This window comes from Rhagoletis pomonella, unplaced genomic scaffold, assembly GCF_013731165.1.
Source record: "Rhagoletis pomonella isolate Grant_MI unplaced genomic scaffold, Rhpom_1.0 Rhpom_scaffold_00003, whole genome shotgun sequence".
Taxonomy (NCBI): Eukaryota; Metazoa; Arthropoda; class Insecta; order Diptera; family Tephritidae; genus Rhagoletis; species Rhagoletis pomonella.
The window spans coordinates 44,813,125-44,836,575 of NW_023458557.1; positions in this window are offsets into that span (position 1 = coordinate 44,813,125).

Consider the following 23,451-nt stretch of genomic DNA (forward strand, 5'->3'; position numbering starts at 1 on the left):
TCATAAATTTTACCACGAATTGTAAAAGTGGCGAATTAACAAGGAAAGATCACCGTAGGTATATCAATTTCTTCATTTGAAAGATACTTAAGAGATCACACGACTCATTTAGCAATGTACCGGAAAACTTTTCATCCTGTGGGACGGCGAGGTTTCTTGGCCCTCCTATAACAGAAAACGCACTTCTGTGCTCTTGAGTTCCCTTATAAGAACTTTTATTGGCATACACATCGCACCAATGTTGTAGTTGCAAGATCATACAAAAAGATTACGCATGCTTGGGAGAGAACTCACAGGTGGAAATAAGACCATCGGTAAAGCTCATGACACCGAAAGGGATTGGTATTCCATATGGTATCACAGCGTTACAATTATTGGCCTATGTGGGAGGAGGATGCTGCGCCTTCGTGGTTTCAACTTAAATCAAAAATTTTGAATTTACAGACTAATTTTGTTTTTAAACGCTCATTTGCATTGGCCAACGCAAAAGCTCTTATTAGGCGCCGCGAAGTAAGCGGGCATTGGCTAGTATGCAAATAAAAGAAGAAAGTGAACACAACAAACATCGAGTAAATTTTTATTTGTGTCAAACTGAAACTTTTTTTCCAATAATAAACGGTTAGCTGATTCAGGTCTACAGCAAGTTCACAAAATTAATTGAAAACTTGTATCAACCAAAGCATTGTTTATATTTGCTCAACAATGATTCTATTCAACTAACAATATTGTCCAATCAAGGTAGTCGTTTTGTAATTATTAACAAATATACATTTGTCCCAACTAGAGGTCTTAAGGAAATTGCAGACTTTCGTGAACTATATATTTATTTCGCCATATCCAACTATGCCCCTTGATCACTATAACCAAACCTTGGTTATTATAAATAAACCTTTTTCTGGGTGCACTGAGAAAGAGGATTAGTTTCGGCAACTAAAGATATTTAGTTCCCGAATTTTGACAATATTTGGGAACTGTGACTAAGGATTGGGAACTATTACCATGAGTTGGTAATTATAACAAAATATATTAAAGCTTCTAATATTCATCTAGGTTGTACCAAATCGTTAATTTAGTTTAGGGATGCCCAAATCAGCACATATGTTCGCGGGCGACTGCGCGTGCAAAGCTTCCCTGCAATGAAACTCCAAACTAGTCAGGAAAAATACTAGTTTACAACTAGAATTTCCTGACTGAAACCGAACTAGTTCGAAAATTACCAGACTTGTACCAAGTAGAAACTATTTATTCATGCCCTGTTTTGACTTCGACAGTTTAATACAATAAAGTAAACAAAATATTATAAAATTACCAGACTTGTACCAAGTAGAAACTATTTATTCATGCCCTGTTTTGACTTCGACAGTTTAATACAATAAAGTAAACAAAATATTATAACTTTTATTTGGGTATATTGTAAACCATTAAAGGGAGTACGTATTTAATTACACAAGACCTGTTAAATAATGATTAATATTCACAATGATTATTAATTAAAGCATGTTTCTTTGGATAACCGTTTAATGAGTAATAATTAATTACGTAAAAAACGTTAATTAATTAATTAATTTTAACTACATCATTATTTTGTTATTTTTGATCAATTTCAATTATTTTTGACTTGTTTTAATTACACGACTATAATTATTTGATTAATTTCTATTATTAATCATCAAGAAAAACTATTGACAAAAGCTAAGAATTTTTAATAACTGCTTAAATTATTCATTTATTTCATTCTTATCCAAATCTCAAATTTTAAACATTAATTATTACTTTTGTAAAATTTGAAAAAGAAAAGACTGGAATGTGCAAAGTTAATGAATTTAATTTATTTTAATGAAAACTTTTATTTTTATTTTAGTTCACTCAAAAATGAACTAATGTCTTCATTTTATTTTTAACTAAAATGTTTTCTTTAGCATATTCAATATTATTAAAAAAAGATAAAAATATAGTATTTATTGTACCTGAAATCTTTTACTTTTAATAACCCTTAATGAAAAATGTGTAATATATTAAAGTGTACTTGATCAAAAGTGTTTTATTGTATATTCATGAATTCATTTTATTTTTTGACTCCCAAAGTAGTGGATTTGGTCCATAATTGGACTAGTATTTTTCTGTATATTTTTAACTAACATGAGACTGGTATATTTCTGACCGAAATCTGACAATTGCCATCTCGTAGGACATCCCCATGTTAAAAATACCAGTTGGTTGCATGGAAAAAAGATAGTTGACTGACTAGTTGGGCATGTGGTTCATACTAGTTGTGAAGTAGTTTACAACTAGTACATTTGACTACAGGGTTTGCACAGCGGTGCTTGGTAAGCGCTGAAGCAAAAAGTTTTTGGAAGGGGAAAACGAAGTCAACAGAATAGTGAGATTGTATGTGTGACAGTGATGGAAAATGAGGTGCTTTGTGCCATTTTCGGCCCTTTCGGAAGCAGCCGGCACCTTCAGCACAATCGATTGATTTTCGGCACTATTTTTGCGTAACTCAATGCAACTAATAAATATTTCTTTCGGATCCGCAATTAAAAATATTTTTTTTTACATTTAATTGTATGTGCTTAAACTGATAAATGATATAAACATAGAAACGCAAGCAGAAGAATCTCGCTTCCACATTCTGCAAATGGGCTTAACATTTTTGTTTAAACAAATTTGGCGAAATTTCATCTCTAAAGCAAATATTAAATATCATTTAGTATATACTTTAGATTTAGATAATCATTTTTAGTGGTGGGCGAGTCCGAGATGTTTAAATGATCGAGATAGTACATTCAACTCGCGTAGATTTTTGAGAACTTTTTTCGTTGAAGGTGTTGCACTTTTTCTTCCATACTGAAATTTTTGTACATCCAATTTGTATAAAGAAAATGAAAAAAAAATATTGAAAATCAACATGAATTCTTAGCTGCACTTTCACTTTATAATATTAAAATGGAATCGAGTATAAAACTGCATACCGTCAGTTGGTGTCGAACACTCATGCGGTGAGGATGTGATCGCGCTTTTATTGATTTTATTGCCGTCAACAAGCATTTTCGTAAAAGCGCTAGCACAACCTCAACAACTATGTTATTATTAATGGATCATCTTTTTGGATTCGGTAATAAGTTTTGACATTTTAATAGCATTTCAAGTGCTTATCAAAACTTTTATATAACAAAGTCTTTTAAGATTTTTTTTAAGAAGCAGTGGCTCATTTTCTCCATATAAAAAAATCGTCCAACACACTTCGTATGGAAAAAATTACTCATATCGTCAACAAAAAAAAAAAAAATAAAAAATTGCCAAAAATCAGTGGTAAGTCCCAGCTACCTTAAACTTGCAATTTACTATACTCAAATTTAAAACCTCGAAATTTTTACGAAAGCTTGTAGATTTTTTTAATGTTGCACAAAGTATTAAACTTAGATTTATGCAGATTTGTTAAAGAACAAATTACATTTTTATAAAAAGATAAATAAAATTTAAAAAAATAATAAAATAAATAGTAAAATCTTATTAATATGTGAGTGCCGTAAAGTTATTATATTAAAGAAAATCTCTTGTTTTAACTAACTAAGACATTGTTTCTATATGAAGCTATATGAAGCAAATATTAAATATAGGTATGTCCATTTACTTAAATGTAAACGGATTAAGAATCAAAGTGCTAGAAGAGATTTGAGTGTTTGGTACAAAAAGTATTTTTGATGTTGAAATTGTACTTAAAATCGGCAAATTGTACTTTTGTACTTTTTAAAATTAATTGTACTGAAAAAAGTACAATTGTACTTAAAATATCAACACTGTTTTGTATTGGGCATTTTACGAGCCTATTAGGAAGTATACATATCTGTGTTCGTATAGAATAGTAGCTTATGTCGGAAGACTGGCTTTAGTATAATGAACCACTCGCAGCATACGATAGCGAAAGACTTACTGGCTCCGAGTCGTTGAAAAACTCTTGGAAAATAAACGTAAAACAGGCAGTTGCGATGCTAGCAAGTCAATATTCATATTAAGTCTCATAAAAAAATTCCTTGTGGCTTAAAGAATATAGGAAATGGTACATTTTACTAAAGCCAGCCTCCCGACATAAGCTACTATTTCATATGAACACAAATATATTCGTCTACAAATAATGTTGATTATTTTAATTAAGTCCTAAGATAAGTTTGTGAATCTTATCAGTGTTCTATGTAAGAACCAAAAATCAATCCCCTCGCCAATTAGAACTTTTGCTTTAAAAGAAAAATATGCATAGCGCATTTACTCAATACTTGGTCTGGCATCACTGTTTGAGCATTAATGTGCTCAGCTCACTGTTGCCAAGGTCGTGCATTTTGCACTAAATTTAGTGCTTTTGGGAAACCAAAAAGCCAAAACAATTGGAATTCAATGCTTGTTGTGGTATTTAGTGATGCTTTTTTTTAATTTAAGCACACCGAATGCATAGGTACATATGTATGTATACACTATACACTAATATTCTACATTAAGATGGAATTCATTTACTGAATAAAATGTGAGGAATAGGTAAATTAAATATGTTTTGCGTTGTTATAAATGTATTGGGATTAATTTATTAATAAAAAACGTGAGGAAATGGATATGTATATACACTTTTTACTGATTCAAAATAATTATTCAACATGATAATAAAAACTTGGCGCTTTTGTTTCGGAAAATTTGGCTTTTTCTGGTGGCCGGATGCCACACTGGCTCAGTTGTCGCAAAAGTACACATACATACACGCATTTTTACTTGAAAATAAGTGCGTAGTGGTTAATAAGTGTACGATGCCATCTCCGTACAGCTCACTTCACCTCGCCTAGCACGCTCGCGTGCTCGCAGTTTGCCCGCGACGTCGACTACGTGCACCTCTGCTGTGCATCCCTAATTTAGTTGAAGGGTTTAGTAGATATTAATAAATATTTTTTTGAAGCATATTCCTACAAATTCCTTTCAACTTAACGTATGGTTCATGAAAGGATGTCATTAAGCTAATACATATAAGCTTTCTTTCAACACATGGTTTAGTCATAGTTACCAAATCTTAGTTGAGGCAAACACGATTTGGTTTGAGAGCGGAACATATTCATGCTTATGAGCAGTGTTGCCAGGTCTTCAGCATGAGAAAACGTCCCTCTTGGTCTGAAAAAACGTCATTTCCTACCCAAAAACGTCTTTTTCAAATGAATGTACAAAAAAGTGTTCTTATTTAAACTTTTATTGTATACAAAGGTACATATCGAGCCCTAACCGCCAAAATAACGTAAAGGACATTTTTTTCAAAATTTTCTTTTTGATGCAGAAATATTCCTAGAGCATCCAGATGCATTTCTGCATCAAAAAGAAAATTTTGAAAAAAATGTCGCTTACGTTATTTTGGCGGTTAGGGCTCGATATGTACGTAAGGTATATTAAAATAACATTTCGACAGAGCACATTTAAAATTCATTGTAAACTGGTCTGAGATCGTTAATATAAAAATCATTTTATACATACAATTGTGATCAACAGATTAAGTCATCAACATTTTGATCGATTTTGGCTGTTTCTCTTTCGTTTATTTAATGTTTGTTACTTTTCCATAAAAGCCAAGCTCATTATCAAACAAAATATAAATCCACAAAAATTGTGCAAAAATTATAAACAATCTGCAAATTTTCAGCTAGATTTTCAACTTTCTATTCAGATTTTCTAGCCCATTAAATTTCAGGGCAATAATGTGCAAGTTTTAAAGGGCTAAATAATCACGTTGATTTTTAATCATTTTTCTTCTTGTAGAAATTTGGTTAGGGGCTCGGTTGTCGAAAATGCTAAATTACGTTCTGCTAAGAAGGAGCATAGCAATAGGTCCATTCAATATCAAAAAATTTTTACGAATTGTTACTAGTACTTGCAAGTTTTTACTGGAAATGCATTCAATAACCCAAAATATTTGCAAGAGGGAGCGAATTCGAGAGCGTAACAACCCGAGAGATTAGCAAATTCTTGCTAGTAAAAATTTTACTTGCAGGAATTTGCAGAAGTCCATAAGTAAGGTTATGTTTCAAATTCAAATGTAAACAAACTGATCAAGAGGATGATTTGATGAAACATAATTAGTGAAATGAAAATATGGATAACAAATTTAAATCTATTGTATATTTTTTACTTTTATGATGATGAGAACTATTCCCAATTAAAAAGAAAATTGCGCGCCAAAACGTAAGCGTCAGAAAATGTCAAAATGGCTTAAGTTGCAAGTTTTTACTAGTTTCACGTTCAATAACTTTTTCTGAAAATTTTCTCTTGCTCTCAATTTTACTCTCTATTTTTCTTTTATGCTCTCGCGGCAAGTACTTAGTGGAGAAGTTATTCAATGGACCCAATATTTCAGTCTTTTTTGCGCTCAGTACATTTTCAATGAAGTCTTAAAAAAGTCGCCTACTTTTTTCTGACGTTTTATGCTGCACAGCTTTTTTGGTGCTTTTGCGAGCGTGCCTGCTGCAATAGATCGGCTCTACCTGATTGGGCTTTTAATGTGCAATAGCATCATTACAGCAAGCCTCATAACCTCAAGTGTTTACACAACCAGCCTTTGAACAAGGGATCCTTAGTCCAAGAATCAAAAAGAAACCTTTGGAGGAAGCAGCTGCAGCAAAACACAAGGATTGTAAAGATTTATTAAGAAAATAATTTAAAATCAGTTCCACTTATAAGATTTAGTAACAAAGAAAAATTACTGGGAAGTTAAAAAACGTCATCTTTTACACAAAAAACCTCCAAACGTCAACAGGGTATAAAAAACGTCCAAATGACGTTAAAAACGTCAACCTGGCAACGCTGCTTATGAGCCGCCCCTACATAGAGCGCAGCGCTCTCTGAGCGCATGTGTTTTTCACATACGAAGAGCGCCAGCTAAGCAATGCACACAGTCCCACTTATTGAATCGTTTTAATACGCTAGTATGCCGACCATTGCATAAAAAGGATTCAATGAATGACAAGCTAACCTAATATTCGCGGCTTGCGTTTTGGTACGCATGCCGTCGAATTTATTTTTTTGCGTCACCCGAAATTGACTTGCATGCGTTTGCATTTGATTTCATTGAGCGAAACGTCAAATCAAAATGTCACGCAAAATAAAAATTGGAAATTGAGTTAGCTTCATACGCACGCCGTTCAATTTCGGCTGATCTCATACAAGTTGCATGTGCATGAGAAATTTTTGACAATAAATTGGCGGCGTGCGTGAATATTAGGTTAGCCTGTGAGACTGTGTGCGTGGAAATCATTGCTCCGCTACCGCTGTTCGTATATGGGTGAAACACGCATGTGGTCCCAGAGCGCTCAGTAAGCTATAGCTATATATATATATATATAGCTATATGGCATGTCGATCACTGCGCTAGGTAGAGAAAGAAAAGTGTGTGCTATGATATGCCCAGACTTGTTGGCCTCAGTTTCAGTTTTGCCATCGCCGCGAGTTTCGGTGTGCGCATAGTTATTTAAAAATATAGTTTGATGCCAACCGGGGTTTCTCAGTGGATATATAATTCATGTGAATTATTATTTGAAAGTATCTATTTAGCCAAGGAAAAAGCAAAGCAGTATACTTAAACCAGCACTTCCAGCAGATATTGACCTGGGTTTTCGCACGACTATTCCTGTTTCATCGTTTCTTTTTAGAAAATTCTTACCATATACATATGTATTATTTCCACTAGTAACTATTTATGTAAATATGTATGTATTTTTTAGGCTTAATATATGCAAATAAAAGAAGAAAGTAAACACAACAACCATCGAGTAAATTTTTATTTGTGTCAAACTGCAACCTTTTTTCCATATATGTAATACTTCTATATTGGCAGTAAGCTAACTTCTCAATGTGTAAGCATTCCGAAATCAAAGCGAGACAGTCTAGTACCGTTTTTGTCAATGTGTTATGTACTTGAGTGCCGTTTTTGTATATGTGTTGTATACATGTTTATTTATAAACGTATGTGTTCCTTTTCTTTCGTACGTGTTTATTGATATATCTGTACTGTAGTGTTTTCGGACGGTCTAGCTCTTACTGCCAATATAGGAGTATCACATACATTAGCGCACACAAGGGGTGGGTTTTGGGGTTCAAACCCCCCCTAAAGCTAATAACCTCAAATACAATCTGTATCTTAAAGCTAAGAATCCAGCTCTCAAGGAAATTATAAGAAATATTTATTATAATTTCTGTTGCTTGAAAAAGCGCTTTGCTTTTGCTGTAAATTTTCATGAGGGAATAAATATACGAGCATTTTTTTTCTTGAGAGCTGCAAACTGATTTAAGAAATTTTGGTAGAAGAAAATTTATTTTCCATTTCTCGTCCGTCGTTTTATATGAATTTTTCGTTATTCTTGAGAGTTCAGTTAATTTTTTCGGTATTTGAAATATTAAAAAAATTTAGCAATCGTGAAAAATCACCATCTCTATCGAAAACCAGAAATCGAAAAAATGAACATAGAAGTGCAAAAATTCATGGAATCAATAAATTTATTTTTACTGACTCTTTTTTTAAATTTTTTATTAGGTACTTTTGAAAGTTGAGCGCATCTTGAGTTTGTAGAACTTTTTATTAAACAAGTAGTTTTTAAGGAAAGAACACAACCGACTTCAATTCTCATATTCATGATCCAATCATCGGATCTCTAAAACAAATTACGGGACGAACCTTGAGGTACTATCTTTCTAATAAAAAAAGGATCATTGAAAACGGTTCACGTGGTCCAAAGTTATGTATTCCGGCGAGATAATAACCTCCCTTTTTTTTGAAGTCGGTTAAAAGCGTTTGAGTTCTGTTAATCTGTAAATAAAGTGCAGTTTATGAATTTTAAAACGTTTATTTATTTATTACATACTGTACATAAAACTTGCATAAATGTATTTTAAAGAGGATATTATCTGAAGCAAATTTTCAGTATTTTCGGGTAATATATCTTCAGAAATATAAACCTCCCCCCTAAAATTTATTCCTGGGTGCGCCCCTGATTACATATATGCTTTTTTCCAAAAATAAACGGTTAGCTGATTCACGTCTACAGCAAGTTCACAAAATTAATATGCAACTAGGCCACTAGATCACTATAACCAAATCTTGGTTATTTTAAATAATCTTTTTGCTGGGTGTAATGTTGAGATGGGTTCGGCATGAGCCAAGTAACTTTTGTAGAAGAAGGTTATAAGCACACAATAATTAACAAGTAATTTTTAAGCAAACTTCAATTCTCATATAAAAAAAAAATATACATATATATAAATTTTTTTATGATCCAGTGATTGGATCTAAACCAGATTAGTATGGGACCACCTCTGAGACACTATCTTTCCGAATTATCGAAATTGGTTGACGTGGTCCAAAGTTATGCGGTAACTAGGGTTGCCAACCGTACTAATACGTACGTAATAGTATTGTACTATTTTTTCGGTCGGCGTACTATATACTGTTGGAAGAAAATATAGTACGCAAAAATACTATATTTCTTCAATTATAAATATAAATATATTTCAGTCATTTGCACGAAAAAATGTGTATGAAAATGGGTGACCTTTATTCTGAAATAACAATATTAAATTAAATAATCTTTAAAGTAAAAGTCATTGTGAGTTTATAATCAAAAAAGGTAACATAACTGAGAAAGAAGTAAGAAACTTACTTAAAATTATTTCATTTCTACTCTCTATTCCAACAACTATGGCATTCACGGGAATAAATTGTCCATCATTTAAAAATCGTTTTTACTTTTTCTTTTAAATAAAGTACTATATTTATTTAAAGTGTAGTATATTTTTCCAATTTTTTTAAAAAAGTACTTTAAATATTTTACAAAATGTTGGCAACCCTAGCAGTAACATACACAAAAAATAAAAATAAGAAAAATAAAATAAAATATTCCGACGAACTGATGACCTCCTCCTTTTTTGGAATTCGGTTAAAAAGGAAAGTAAAACACTAACACTAGAGATTCGCGTTCTTCTGCACAAATACGATGTCTCGGCCTTCGCCGCGTGTCACACACCAAAGTTAATAATAGTTACGTTCGATAACACGCAAGAAGTTGCAAGAATTTACAGGAATTTACCAGAAAGCGTTCCCGTACTTAGTTCTCTGGCTTCTTTTCATTTTTGACAGTTTACAGGTTTTAGCCCCGAAAAGTTGGGGACCGCAACTAATAGTGCGATTCATGAAACATCGCAAAGTTGTTGCAAATGTCGCATTTGTCGCGAAATTTGGCACCTTGTGACACAGCTGATTACTTTTGTATGGAAATTTTCTTGCGACATTACCATAATATTTGAGCTGGAGATCATTGCTAAGTCAAAGTTTATTGTCTTCAAATACTTCAAGGAAAATTACATCAGTTAAGGCTGCTTCGAAATGTAATTGTAAAAACTTTTATTTTTTTCTAACGCGCAGCATCTTAAAAAAATTGTATATTTACAATCCGGAGTTGCGATAGGTCGTTCATACAACTTTGTTCGCAACATTGCTGTGTGCTCGCTCCGTCGCTCCTTAATTCTCTTAAAGACTGTGCGCTGGTATCTTTTTTCTCCCTATCTTGGTTAATTGAATAGATGACACGCAGAGTAGAGATGGGCGGGGGATATCGGGTCCGCGGAACCCACGTACTGATTTCAAAATGGCCGCGGCGCGGAACAAAAAACAATAATCAGAAGATGCCAGATTTTTTATTATTTAAAATTAGTTTGAAAGACATGTGAATTGATCTTAGTGATAGATTTCGGGACCCGCGGTACAATTCTAAAAAACGCCGAGATGGGCGGGTTCGGGACATAAAAATTTAATTTCAAGATGGGCGGGATCGGGACTGATATTTCTGTCCCGTGCCCATTTCTAACGCACAGTAATCGTTTCTAAGTTTCCAGGTAAGTTTAGTCAAGTGTAACAGGTCTATTCTGCGCTGGTAATGAAAGGTTCCTGTAAAATTTTAAACCCTTTTCGAATTCTGTGTACTCTTGTAACGGGTAAATTTTCTTACCATCTCATAAGCTGGTAAAAAAGTATTGCCCCGTGAAATATGCAATGCCAAAATTTCCACAATTCTTCATAGCTGAATATTTTAACTGCATTACCAACGTAACTAGAATCGCGGTGACAAGAACTGGTAAAATTTTTTGGTAATAAAGTTTGCCGATTACAAAATCTTCGGTAACGTACAGAATAGACCTGTAAGTCTTGCATATCCGGGCTTTTAATCTGGATATTGAAGCCGTTACGAAAAAATGTAAGTGTGCTTTAAAATTTAAAATAATAGTTTGATCAGATCGCCGTGTTTTGTTTCTTTGTAAAAATTAAGTAACAAACGTCAAATATATGAATCGATCTTGGGAGATCGATTTATTTTTTGACAATTTCTTCCAGCATCGATTATTTCTATTTCGATTCGAATCGATTCAAAAATCGATTATTTTTATTTCGATCTGGCATCTCTAGTGCAAAGTCAGAAGCGCTAACCACTGAGCTATACACGCCCCGTAAACTTTTTTACTAATTCATTAAATAGCGGCAAATCAGCTGCACTTTACAGTAGTAGGTTGAATGAACTAATAGGCGGCATACACGGTGCGTCTGGTTTGCGAAAATAAATGTGTGTAAGTTACACCGATATGACTCTGTCATAACTCTGAAGCTGATGCCACATAAAACTTTTGCTTCGCTTTGCGTGACAGATTCGCTTTGACAGATAAGATGAATTGTATGAAAATGCACAAAGTATGCCACATGGATCGTTGAAGCTGCAGCGCGAAGAGAAAAGATGGCCAACTCCCATCTTTTTTCGCGCTTTGACAATCAGTCGGTTTAATATTTATTTTGTTTCGTCCAAATTCGAGCTTTCACGTAGAAACATAAAACTAAATTACATTGCTGATATTTTTAAAGCAAAATATATATCGAATATCGAGGTTTCATGCATTTCTGAAATTAACCGTTATATGAAAATTGGGCGTAATTTTAGTCCGATTTCAATGATTTTCAACGTTTTTCTTTTATGTGGCAAACACAATAACCGTGCCGAGTACCCCAGAAAGACGGCACTTGTCTTGTTTACCAGGAAGTATAAGATACCCGTTGTGGCCCTTCCCTCGATTGGGGTTGTTTGTCTGCGGCTCTCAGATAGGATAGGAAGCTATCGTGGAAGCCTAAGATTGAGAAAGGGTAATAAAGGCGTCGGTTGCCTTGTACTTCTGTAGCGGAGTTATCGGTAAAGGTGAGTTCTCTCGCCCAAAGTAATTCATTAGCTCTATGAAACCAGATTAAAGCCTTTCTTGTTTCACGGAGCCCTTGTGTGGTGGAACTCACTAGAGAAGGCTACACTTGTTAAACAGGAATTAGTGGAGCATTAGGAACCACACTTACATTGGCGCTTAACGTAATGCTGAAAATGTCGCGTGCGGATATTGCCGACAGAATTGTCGCAGCACGAACCGCTATTATGCTAAGGGTAACCGGGTGGCAATACATATTGATTACAGTGCCTGCGAAATGGCTCCCAAAAGCTCCTTCTCTACCTATATGCCCTCAAGAGAGGACTGCTGGGCGGGGTTACTTGAGGAAGGTAGCGGTAATTTTCTTCACGGACGGATCAAAACTTGGATACTGGGTTGGTGGAGGTGTATTTGGTCGGAAACCACCAACACTATTCAGGCCTCCGGACTTCTGAAGTGTCTTTCAGGTGGAAATAGCCGACATCAAGGATGCGGTAGTTTAGGTGCCGGGTCACAGTGACATCGTGGAAAACTGCGCGGCTGATGAGCTGGCATTGGAAAGGCACCCTTAAAACGTTATCCCCAGGTAAGGAGGAACTAGGGGCGGTCAGTCCTCCTGCGGTACACTCTTGGATGGTTGGGCCCAATAAAATGGATAAAAGAAGGTGATGACATTGTGACATTAAAAAAGGAAAATAAGACGTTTCTCTGCTGCAGGAAATGTTTTTATAGGGCACTTCAAAATAATTTTTGCAGCGCAAGACACGAGGGACCCACCGTTACCCCTTAAAGGCGCCGAATACCACGTTACCTCTCAACGACTAGTGATGGGGGCTCGTACAGACCATTGTGCGATTGGTGTTCATGCGGTAAGACTACGATTTTCAATTGATCCCTTCTGTATCAGTTGTCAAGCGGAAGATGAAGCGGGATCATCTCCACATTTTCTTTTAGACTGTCCAACCTTCGCGAGGCTAAGATGGCAGCATTTTGGCTCGCGCTTCTGAACTAACACTGAGACCTCAGGGATCGAAATTAACCGCATTCGAAATTTGGTAATCGGCTCGCGGCGTTAACCTTATCCAACCTAACCTGTAGTTCTTTGAGCTATGAAATAGTTGGTCACATTATGTATGCCTCTATAAGGGTTCATTTGATATTTTTTAACTTACATATAAATCCAAGGAAAACAGCTAAATATCGATGCCCTTATCTCAGAAAACTTTTCAAGAACGCTCTATTTCAAAACTTTATTAAAAACACCCTATCTCTCAGAATCTGGTTGAAGAACGCCTTATCGCAGAATACGGTTCAAAAAAGCCCTATCTCAAACGAAAAAAAAAACATTGAAATTGTGCTGAGATAGGGCGTTTTTGAATCAAACTAATTCTAAAATACGAGGTTCTTCAACCAAATTCTGCAATAAGGCGTTGTTGAAAAATTTGCTAAGATAGGGCGTTTCGATCGGGCTGCGGAGATAGGTCGATCTTCCACTCAGCCATCGATATGCATATATTTATTAGCTAAAATTTGAATGTTTAAAATTTTTCCTCTTCTTCTGGCAGTTCTGTTTTCACAAACTCGCCCGGAAAAATAGTCCGGCTGACTTCGGGCTAGTGAGAAGCAAATATTCCTCGCTCAAAGTGGTTCTCAACAGCCCGAGAACCAACCAAAGAAACACAAATTGGGCACTTTCGGGCACCTGCGGGCGAGCAAAAGACCAGACTTATAGTGCGTCCCGGTTTCAAGAACGCAAAAGTTGTCAACCCTGTATGAAGGTATTCCTTATGAACTTAATAAGTTAATTTTTTTTGCCATAAATTAACTATTATCTGGGAATTATAAACTATGTGTTTAATGAAGAATAGTTTATTTGGAAAAGATCACAAGAAAGTTAATCTCATTTAAGAAAAAAAACTTGCTCATAAAATATTTCTTAGAATAAGTCTTCTTTTGTTGTAATTCCTAGGACAGGCTTTCCCAAAGGGGGTGCGTGCGTATGCCTGGGGTGCCGCTAGTGTAGGGTTGTTCGACTTCACTAGAAAGTCGACTTTGGACTTTTCGATCGACTCTGTACAGTCGATTTTAAAAGTCGACTGATCCACAAGGAAAAGTCGACTTGTTCGACTTTTTTAATAAAAAGAAAATGTATTAACTATACTCTGCATTTAACTCATATATTAGCTATAAATATAAGAGTCAGAATACGCCAAAAATGTCATGATTTACTAGTGGTCTTTAGAATAATCTGTAATTTAGTGAAATTCAATGCTAGGTAAAAAAGAACAGACACTAAAGGATTTTTAAAAATTTTGAAAATTGTTCCAGCTATACAGCATGAAAAATTTGGTTGTGACGGTTTTTAAAAATTATATTTTTTTTGAAAAATAATTTTAAAATTTTCACAAAAAAACTCTAAAGATTTTTTGAATCGATATTTGGTAACTACGGAAAACTTTTTGAAAATGTGGCCTTCCGATGGAGCAGAATTGGCGGGTATTGGTAGAAATATAGTGCCACTTTATAAGCATGGATAAATACGGGAGTAGCCCAGATAGCTAGTGGAGTGGGACTATCCAGCGTTTTTAGCGGTGTTTAAAATGTTGTACCTTACGGATTGGTCAAATTCGAACCAAAGACTGTCTGTAGAAACTTACATAAACTCATGCAGACAAACTTTCTTGGATGAAATTTTTAAAATAAATACCTATGTTTATCTTAACTCATTATTAACTGAAGATTGTGGAGACAAACGATTAACAAATTTTGAGGAATTAGTTTTCGTATAGTAATTTTATACGCTGCTCTTAATTGATTTAATGATGTTGTTGTACTGTCATTAAAATTCATTTATCTACCACACATTTCAAATTTCACTTCAGTTTTATTGGCAATTTCTTTTAAATACGACCAAAAAGCACTCCGCGCCCTTGTTAGAAGATCAGTTTTTATATGCAAATAAATCCAAAAAAGTCGAGAGTCGAAAGTGAAAAGTCGACTTCAGTCGACTTCCATAAATTAAAAGTCGATCACTAAAATTCGACTTTCAGGAGTAAAAAGTCGATTTTGGTCGAAAGTCGAAGTCGACTTTGCCATCCCTACGCTAGTGTAGGGCTGCCATAATCCTGAACCCATCGACCAGGCCACATCATCCAAATAAAAAACAAAGATGCAAGTGAATACGGTGCCAATATCTTCCTTATAAACACATTTGCTTTGGTTCTGACGTTGCATTTTTTTGAAGTAATTTCTGATATTATAAGCAATTCAGTTTTGTGGCACAATCCGTAGAGCTGAATGAAGTATGATGATGTGGTTGTATGAAACGCTCAAAATTTGAGTACTTGTCATCATACACTCATGTGAAAAATAATAGGGAAACGATATTTTGTCAAGTTTTAGCAATTTTTCTTTTCGTTATTTAAAGTTTATTATTTTTTTTATGAAAACTAAGCTCATTATCTAACAAAAACCATATAAGTCTAAATTTCAAACTTTTGAAAATTAGAGCAATTTAACAACATTTTACAACAACTCAGCACAGTGGGTAGAACACTGGCTGAATCAGATGGGGTCGTTGGATCGGATCCCACTGAAGAAGTCTGATGAGGAGGTGTGGTGATCTCCGAAATAGCAGCTATAACTTCTACTATTTATAAATTATTGTAGTTTTTCCACAACGGTTTCCATTCAAAACGGCCTCAAGCTCAATAAAATTGTTGAATATTTTATAGCAACTACAAATTTTTATTAGGAAGCTAGTGAAAGTTTCAAGTGCCTAAGAATTCGGGTGGGTAACTTTTTTACCGATGATATTATTTTCTTCCACACAAACAAATATATTCGAACATAGAGTAACTTACTATAGAGTTCACGTGCTGTTTTTTTATTTTCAGAACGTTTTTCAAGTACAATTTTTTTGTTATTTTTTTATAAAAATATTGTCCAAGCATTAGACAAAAAAATATTGTCCAAGCATTAGACATAAAATTTTCATCAAAGTTTCGAGTTTTCATTTCGAATCTTTACAATGTTTTTGTGTATGCCATTTTATTGCCCATACAATTTTAATCTCATGTATGTAATGCAAGTTTCAAGCGGCTAAAAATCGCTTTGATTTTTAGTAATTTTTTTTAGTGACTACCTTTTACGTATATTTTATAGAACAAGTGCAATTAAAATTTTGTTGTGAACGGTCTCCCACACTTTATTTCATAAGAAATTCATGCTTATATGGAAAAAATGCGAAAATCCGTCATCAAATAAAAAAATATTAAAAATCAACGGTATTTTTTAACGCTTGAAACTTGCACTTGGTGAGACAGAAATTTTATGGGCTTTTATAGCATGCACAGGAATGTTGTAAAGATTCAGACTAAAAGGCTGGAAATTTTGATGAACAGCTCGTCATACCCCATACACAAACAAATGGCTTGCAGCAAAGGGATATTTCGCTTGATTTTTCATGCCGCTTGTGTGGTGTATTTCGCTCTTAAGCGTAGTTCCCCAGTACGTTTCGTCAACGAAAAATTGAATCAGAAAATTTTCAGAAAAATAGCCGTACCCTTTTCACAACTAATTTCGAAACTTTTGTAGACCTAATCCGCGTTTCATCCACTTTTCTTCCCGTTTTCGGATTAATTTTCGGATTTTTTGCTGGCTGGGTTGTTCTCGTAACAAGCGCAGCAGCTTCGCACACGTCTATATGGTACTTATTCTTTGGAACTTCACAACTAAACTGCGAAGGAGCGAATCAACACGATTTTAGAGGCAGTCGAGAACGAACTTACAATAAGTTTGAAAACTTGTGAATTTTTTAGTTTGCAACTTGACGAAGGTACCGACGTAGTGGGTACCCATTTGCAATGCAAATCGCAGAAGAACTTTTGATAAGCGAAGTACTTGAGACTTACACCACTAGCGACGAAATTTTTAAAGCTATCAACAAATTTGTACAGAAAAATTGTTTGAAATGGAGCAAGTGTGCGGATATTTGCAGTCGTTGGAAAAACGTAAGGAGCGATGTCTAGGATGAAGCAAGAGGCAGAAAACGCCACGAGAAGTCACTGTATGATCCGTCGGTATTCCCTGGGGACTAGGAAGATGCCGCCACTAGATTTAAAACCCGCATTGGATGACGCTGCGAAGATAACAGAGGTCTGCGAAATTAAAATACATCTTTGGTTTTTTCTAGCACGTCGGGGTTTTTTTATTGGTGACATGTATATTTAAGAATTTCCAGCAATTGGCATGAAAACTCCATAAATAAACAAAGTAAATCAGAAAAATGTATGTAACTTCGAAGTTAACGCTTAGAAAATTGATAAAAGTTATTTTCTTAGCGTTAACTTGGAAGGTTTAGAAAAAACCATTGTCGAATATTTTCCCAACATTGACTCTGACAATGTCTACAGCTGCATAACAAACCCGTTTTCATGTGACCCGAAAAGTAAACCTACTGTGAAGACAAATTTAGCTTTTGAAAACCTTCTGGACATCAGTGAAGACAGCACTTTGAATATTAAATACTACGAAGGAAGCCAAGAGAGGTCTGGATGCAAGTGTATGCGGAAAACACTGCTGTTGGCAAGATTGCATTAAAAATACTAGTGGCTTTTACTTTTACATTTCTATGTGAGACTGCATTTTCAACAAATGCTTACATAAAAAACAAATACACCACCAAGCTTTCAGCGCGAAATGATTTCAGGGTAAAGTTGTCAAAGCTCCTAATAAACTTAAAGGAAATAATGAAATCATCAAAACAATTTCAGTCCTCACATTAAAGCTAAAGGAGCATAAAGTTTGCATTGTGTTTTCTTGTTTTCGTAGACATTTGAAAATAGGGGTGCCACGAATTTTTTATAGCACAACAAGGGTGCAGCGGTGAAAAAAGTTTGGTAACACCTGTCCTAGGGTATCGAACGAAATGTATCGAATAGGTACTTGTATTTACTTGTATCGCTTCATACCTACTCAAAAGTGAATTGTAGAACCTGCCTAAAAAAATAAACTCAAAGACGCAGAAATAAGCACAGACTTCAACGCGAATCCCAAACGGTAAATATGAGTGTTACTCGTGATGTAATTTTCACTAAAGGAGCGCATTTTTATAAGATAATTTTTTAATAATCTGACCACTCCAAGAATTGATTACAATTTAAATGAAAACCAGTTAAAAAGTCTAAGTTCGGGCGGTATCACGCCCATTTTCCAAATTTCCATAATAACCTTTTCAAGGGATTGTGGTTAGTATTAACTTTGTATAAAATAGCGTCCTTAACTTACGAAATATCGAAGTTACAAGCATTTCTGAAATTAACCGTTATATAAAAAGTAGGCGTAATTTTAGTCCGACTTCAATGATTTTCAGGATATTGCTTTTGTATGGCAAGCACAATAATCAAACCGAGTTTAGTACAACTTGATCGAACCGTTACCGAGATACATATATGTAGTCATAAGTGGGCAGTGCCACGCCCATCTTCCAAAATTTTATCATAAACGTATTTTGTGCTAAAAAGTATTGCAAACATCAATTTTGAATAAATTACACAGCCACACAAAAAAAAAATTTGTGTTCTGACCCAAAGGTCTCACTATGTGTACTTGATGTTTTTAGGGTCGCTGAATCCGAATCCGAGGTCCATTTAACCCCATCAGTTCAGGGTTTTCATATAACCCCAGAAAACCAATATGGCGGACACCTTTTGGAAAAATTCATCGGATTTGCTTGAAACTCGTTACTCGGGGGTTTTCGGGGTCGCTAATTACGAATATGATATTATTTTTTCAAAATTCAAAATGGCGGATCCAATATCGCGGACACATTTTTGTAAAATTCATCGGATTCGCTTGAAAATCGTTACTCAGGTGTTTTGGGAGTCACCGATTACGAATTTGATGTCAGTTTTCGAAAATTCAAAATGGCGGATCCAATATGTCGCAGTATACTCTACATTAGCCAAGTTTCCCACCAATGAAGAGCTGCAGTTGTTGGATGACGACGCCTGAGAGCCTGCTTTCTCACCCTCAACCGCCGATACTGGGGTTCCGAGTCCCTGCATCGTAACACGTTTCTTACGTGGGTCTGCCATGACGGCATCAAAGCCGTTATCCAGGGACTTAGCCGGATAGCGGACAATCTCCGTTGCCCACCGTCACCACGTGGAGGTGCCCTGGATGCAGACACACGCAAGATCCAATTACTCTGCATGGAACTTAAGCTTCAAATTCTTTAAGAGTTTTTATGTTGAAATAGAATTTAATATCGATATTTTCCCTTAATATCCCGTGTAAAAATTGACATATTTTAGTCATAATATGGAAACTTCTACACGGGATAGAGTAAAGCATACCTCCATCAGGAGTGGGTTTGATCCAAACCGTTAAAATAATTTTGTCCCTTCTTTTGAATTTTTGAAAACTGACATCAAATTGGGATTCAGCGACCCCTAAAACCCCTGAGTAACGATTTTCAAGCGAATCCGACGAATTTTACAAAAAGTGTCCGCCTTATTGGATCCGCCATTTTGAATTTTCGAAAACTGACATCAAATTCGTAATCGGTGACTCCCAAAACCCCTGAGTAACGATTTTCAAGCGAATCCGATGAATTTTACAAAAATGTGTCCGCCATATTGGATCCGCCATTTTGAATTTTGAAAAAATAATATCATATTCGTAATTAGCGACCCCGAAAACCCCCGAGTAACGAGTTTCAAGCGAATCCGATGAATTTTTCCAAAAGGTGTCCGCCATATTGGTTTTCTGGGGTTATATCAAAACCCTGAACTGATGGGGTTAAACGGACCTCGGATTCGGATTCAGCGACCCCAAAAACATAAAGTACACATAGTGAGACCTTTGGGTCAGAACACAAATTTTTTTTTTTGTGTGGCTGTGTTAGCTTCGGTATTTACTGATTTATCGAAAATTTCGTATTCCTCTAAATTACCGTTATATGGGAGGTGGGCGTGGTTATTGCCCGATTTCGAAAATTTTCTGCCATTTGGTATGTTGTACCAAGACCAACAATCGTGCCCAGTTTGGGAGAAATTGATGGAGCGGTTCCCATGATATACACGTATAATCATAAATTGGCGTGGCTACACCCACTTTCCAAAAATTTATAAGAGTTTTATTTTTCGCCTAAAAGTTATTGTAAATATCAATTTTGAGTGAACAAGCTTCAGTAGTTACTAAAATATCGCAGTTTTCGTATTTCTGGAAACTACCGTTATATGAGAGGTAGGCGTAATTATTGTCCGATTTTGCCCATTTTCAATACCATCCGTCCTACGCCAAAAGGAAGTACACGTACCAAGTTTCGTTAAGATATCTAAATTTTTACCGTTATGTGAACAAAGTTATAATACCTTTGTGCACAAGTGCGCTCGCATATAAAAATTTGTTAGTGAGAGAATTGGTGATCGAATGGAAACTTTTAACAATAAGGAAAATTGAACGCAATCAAATTAAGGTAAATCAAACAAATTGAATTTGTATTCGTTATCGCAATAGGAATGGGGCACATATGTACATTAGGGTGGCCCTTATTTTAATTTTTCGGATTTTGTTAGGTCGCCCACCTTAGATCGGTGAATATTCATGAAAAAATGTGTTATCAAAAATTTCAGGTCAATCGAAGAAAGTTTAGGCGTGCCGACTAGTGCCGCCAGATTTTTTGTCCAGCCATACGGGACAAATGACTTATTTGTCCCAAAAATACGGGATTTACAAAATTTAACAGGACAAATGAGAAATAAAGGATTTGCTTTAAAAGCCCAACTACGAACCATATATTAACAAAGGTGATCCATTTCAACGAAGCTTATAGTAATAAGCTTGTGATAAATTTCGTTTATTTCATGGCAACACTTTTTAATTTATACAAAAATTTGTACGTAAACATAAAATTAGTTGCGTGTGTTTACTCATTTCCAGTAAAATCCAGTAAAAGTTTTTACGAATTTTCATGCTTTGGCGTTTTCGTAGGCAAAAACTTGCAAAGTACGGGAAATTGAGAGAGCGAAAAATGACAGTTGAAGTTGCAAGTTTTTACTGGATAAATTTTTACTTGTAAGAATTTGTCAGTACGAAAAATAGCTGATTGCATGTTGCTGGATGAAATTTAAACTAATAAGGAAACTGTTTGTGGGTTTTTATTGTGTAAATTCACAAACTAAACATATTTAAGAATAAAATATATTGTTTTATTAGGAATATACTGCGAATAAACAACCAATTCATCAGCTGTTCATGAAACTTGTAAATTATTACTGGAATAGCGTTCGCGTACTTTTTTGTAAATTTTTTCTATGAGGGCGAATTCTTAGAAATAAAGTTACTGGAGAGTAGCTGGCGAGTTACTGGATAATTTGTAAACAAACACAACTATTGACAAAACCATAAAAACAAAGTAAGAGATACAGTTGTGGTCAAAATAATAGCAGAAAAATTCAAAGCGATGCTGTTGGCAACTAATTTTTATTTATTTATTGTTAATAGTTTTAATTTAAAACATGAGTCGATCTATATCAGATACCACATAAATAGAAGTTTCAAAGCTTGCAAAAAGTTCACAAAAATTAATTAAACTTAAAAAAAAATTTCAAAATAATTTCGATATTTTTAATTATATTTCTTAAAAAGATTTCGAGTATGCAGTCGCTAAAAATTACAATTGATTTTTAGATTTTTTTTTGTGGAGGGTGTTGCGCATTTCCTTCCATATACAAGTCAGTTTTGTCCATGCAATATATGTAAGAAAATTCTCAACACCCTCCACAAAAAAAAAATTCTAAAAAATTAACGGTAATTTTTAGCTTTATTTATCTTATCAAGTTGCATGCAATACTGCTTGCTAACGACCTACTAACAATAGCCGCGTTAAACCATGACCATGTTGAGTAGAAGTTTATAGGTTGAAAGGAATAATGAAATTGTCAAAAATACGCTAAAAATCTTGTCCCGTCGGAACGTTTCAAATTTAATACAAAATACGGGACGGCACGGCAAATACGGGACGTTTGGCAACGCTAGTTCCGACCGAAACCCAAAAACTTAATCAAATACACACATATATGTATGTTCTCTTCTCCAACCAACCGCCGCTAAAGAAGTTTCACTTCAAAAAGGCAAAAAAGGCTATATAAAATGGCCCGTAGTCATAGTCAAAATAAAGTCGACTTTAAAGTTAGTTGCAGCTTTTTTGACAGATATCCCATTGAAAATTATGTCAAAAAGCTGCAACTAACTTTAAAGACGACTTTATTTTGACTATGACTACGGGCCAATGTGTATATGTATATGTAATCAGGGAAAGCTAAATCGTGGACATTGTTAATTGAATATAAGGTCTGCGTTCGAATAAATCCGGAAATATTTAGAAGGTGGCAGCCTCATTGTTTGTCATTGTTTTTTCCGTCTTTTTCCATTTGACATTCTTTTTTTATTGTTATTCATAACGAGCGCTTATTTGTTTAAAAAAAAAGTTGTTATTGATAATAATATCAACAAAAGAAAAAACCGATCGAGAACTTATTTTCTTCACTTACCAGCAAAATAAAGACCTATCAAAAAACGCAATTGCAAAAAAGTTAAAAATGCCCAAATCGACTGTATATGATGTTGTAAATAGGTTTGAACAACGTTTAACTGTTGAGAGGACAGCTGGGGGGCTACTATGTAATGCGATGCGATAGGCAAATACGTCGTAAGTAATACGCTGTCGCGATTGCCTATCGCATCGCATTTCTCTCATACAATATCTCGACGTACAATATGGATACAATAAAAATACAAATTTGGTGCTGCTGATTTTGGTTCTCTGGCGATAAGGCAAGTTCATTTCGAAATAAAAATATTTATAAACAGTGGATAGCTTTTGCCTACCTCATCTTTAAAACAAATAAGAAAAAACATCAAAGCTCAATTGAGTAGTCCACTTGCAAAGTGCGCCAAGTAAAATTTTTAGATTTTTAGTTTTTGGTGGATAGCATCAAATGTTAACTCTTCTTCCAAAAGTCGCTATCGTACTTATTTATAAACTTTCAAAAGTATCCATCTTCTGATGAACTTAGAAAACTGCTTTAGGTCGTATAGACTGTTAATGTTATCTTATGTCATGTTATAATTTTATAAGGCTCTTATTTATCAAAATTTTCAGGTAATAATAACAAAGATTCAATTTAAATATTACTT